Genomic DNA, 3522 nt, shown 5'->3' with positions numbered 1-3522 from the left:
CAGCTCGTCTGTCTCTTTTTTCCCCCCATCTCCTCTGTCCATGTGACCACAGAACATTTCCTCTTCATAGGCACATACATCTTATTGATTAGAGATATTATGTTCCTACTCCCCATTTTATTATAGTTCCTCTTGTACATGGAACAGTAGACAGCAAAGCTTTTATCTTTATCGGAATACAATACTGCTATAATACAATTTTGCAGTGGCGTTGTTTACTGTAATAACAGGGCTGTTTAACATTTGTTAAACATCTTTTAACATATTTAAATTCTTCATAATGAGACCATTTGGCCATAGACCCCCCCCCATTGTTATTGTTATTATTAGTAGTAGTAGCAGATGTAGTAGTATTTTACTTTTAGTTTTAGGGAAAACCATTCCACTTTCACCATAACCATGTTCTCCTACAGGCTAATACAAGTGTGTTTTGAATCTATAACCGTGCTCCTAAGTATAGGATTAGTTCACTTTTTTTCAAGTCTGTCTTAAAACAACACTGTCAGGTCCATATACACTATACACTGAAACAGTTTATGGTGGCTGTAATCATTCCTCTGCGTTCTGGCCATGAAGAGATCCTCTATGTGATTCTAGTGTAAGAGGTATGGTGCAAAATCCACTGTTTTTGGTGCCAAATTCCCACTTCATGCTCCTTTCTCTCCACTACAAGAAACAAGAAAACACCATCTGGGAATTCACAAAAGGAATTTTGTACTAATAACACTTTAACTGTGAAAGATACTCAATTGATTTGAGAAACTCAGACTGCTGAAGCCCTGTGTTTGTGGCAGCTGAAATTCGCAGTGCATCTCTGTACAGAGAGAGGACGATGTTTTTGGTCACTAACAACAGGAGGAACAATTACTGCAACGAAAAACTGTTTCATTTCATGAGACACCATGACATTGCTAAGGAACGCCCTCACTATCTGACTTAGATGGAATCATGGGAAAAAAACAGAGGTGCCACAACATGGTGATATTTGCAAAGGAGATAAGGACACAAACATTTTTCTTGAAGCCTTTCCAGTAGTGAATAAACCTTTATTTCAATGCAGTGCAAGCAAAAGAAGTAAAACTCACAAAGCTACTGTGTCCTAGTCCCATCTTCAAGTCCAACAGGCCTCTTAGGTTGGTAAGACTGTAATATACATCATTTATGACAAGGAAATGATTTCTTTGTCTGGACATAACCTTCTCCAGGTTCTTAAACCTTTACAGGATCCATATTAGAGAAATACAGTTTGCCCCAGGACTGAGGCTCATTAAAACATAATGTCACATAGAGGGCCAATAGACACATATGACCCACTTTAGCTCCTGATTCTTTGTCTCAGAAAAAAGAGCTCTACAGTACCAGAGACATGGCTGAGTAACAGGTCAGATAGTTCTAGGCCTGTATGTTCCCATATTAAATGAGAGAACTCACCCTGCAGAAGGCCAGAGGGATTGATGGATAATTCCTGCCATCTAGCCAGAGGGATGCGAGGTTGCAGGTGAAGGTGACTTCAGTCTTTCCTTGCGCTTTACTAATCTGTTCCTGTTTTCTCTGTGTCCATTCCTGTTCACTAATCAGATGGCCTGCTTCCCTGTTGACTGGTTTCCATTCCTGTGGTCATGTGCACTGTTGACTCTGAGAACATGTTTGACGTGCAGCTCGCTGAGGCAATATTGCTATTAGATAGTTTGGATTTTGCTTAGGTGGAGTGAGTAAGGTTGTCAAAACACTTGTGCAGCTTGATAAAACATGTTTTTTTACAGATCACACTGCGTCATCTGACGATTAAGCAATCCTTTTGGATGAACCTCCAGAGGGTGATTCAGTCTCATTGACAGAGAATCATGTAGCTGATGTTTGGATGTCAGCATTATGAAATGTGGTGTGTTTGACGGGCCTAACCACCATGGAAAAACTGACAGGGCTGCTTCTGAGCAATGTTAAACCCTCACTGAGAAGTATTATTTAACCTTTATTTCTACTGGGTAGATTGACTGAGCATTCTGTGCATGGTTGTTACAATGCCCTGTTCTCTGTGTGTTTTTGCACATAAGAAAATGTAGCAGTTACTACAACATGCAACATGAAAAAATAATTACGTTGATGTTTAAGTAGGGGTCCTCATTTACTTAAAAATTACAGGTTCAGTCCTCCAGAGGGAAGGTGGCCACCAACACTCACATGTGAACAAAATCCCATACAGTCATGTAACTGCTGGTTGCTACTGCTCCTGATTTCTGTAACTTACAGTACAGTAGATAGGTCTAGATTCACTTTTAACTGTTTCATTAAAACTGACTGTACTTCCTCAGCATTTTGGGGTCCCACAGATCCCACTACTGTAGCCCACTCTATGTGTAATAATAATAATAAAAAAAAAAATAATAATGATGATAATTGCAAAATCAAATAGTGAAGCAAAAGTAGTAACCCTTCACTTTGCAACAAACTGGACCTGCACATTTGCAGAAGGTGATAAATCAGTAAGAGAAATGACAGTAAGGCAGTGGTATTACACCAAATCAGTACATACCTCATGTCATTATGTTAACATGCAGGAGAAAATATACAGTTGTATCACTGTTATTTGCCAAAAAGTCATTTACTGACAAAGACATGTTCAATATGTGAATGTACATTGTAATGTGACCTGTTTGGGGTCAGTTAGACTCTCTGTTGTCTGAGCCGACCGAAACTGTTAAAATAGTCCAGTGACAAAACAGAAATCAAAAATGACTTAAAGTAAAGTCAACACCAATCACTGATATAAAGTATATGTAAATCCATTGTATTTAACCCTGTTTTACAGACAGAGTCCCTGAGACTCCAAACACAAGTCATGCAATTATTTCTCTAGCTGACTTTTGTTTATGTCAAAATCATCTTCGTAAGAAATGTTATCAAAGTTAGGGAAACACGTGAAATAGCATGGTGATAAAACAATGTTAGGTTTTTTTTTTCTTTTGAAGTGATAAAGAGAATCTAATGTCTCCAGGACCCCAAACGAAACATTATGATTAATGACTGGTCATTTCCACTCAGTGATAATGATAATTGACGCATACCTCATATCAAGATATCAATCATTATGTGGAAGAAACATGCCAAACTGGGTGGAAATTTTTTTGCCCTTAAATTCCACAGTGAGTGTTTAGGCTGTAATGGACCGTGAAGGGATGGATGAGTCACTCAGGGTCTCTCCTTCTGACCCCTGTTTTGGACTCTCATCACTGAAGAGAGGCTGTTTCTTCTATGTCGCCCACTGCTACAGGAATGTGTAAAAAGTGTGCGTGTGTATGTGTGTGTGTGTGTGTGTGTGAGGCAAGGCAGTGGGCCTGGGCACTGGATGTTATCTGACACAGTGTTTGTGAGATTCTGAGACAGGCTCGTCGTGTTCGTGAGGCAACCTTGGTGACATGGCCATTGGCACTGTGAGGTGATGTGTGTGTTTATCTACGAGGTGATAGCACGGCGGCCTTGTGAGCGCTGCTCTTATATATACAGACACTCTCGAGCGCCTAC

The sequence above is a fragment of the Trachinotus anak genome, unplaced genomic scaffold (genome assembly GCF_046630095.1).
Source record: "Trachinotus anak isolate AG129_WGS33_773 ecotype Australia unplaced genomic scaffold, CSIRO_AGI_Tana_v1 ptg000008l, whole genome shotgun sequence".
Lineage (NCBI taxonomy): Eukaryota > Metazoa > Chordata > Actinopteri > Carangiformes > Carangidae > Trachinotus > Trachinotus anak.
This window is presented reverse-complemented; position numbering follows the sequence as displayed.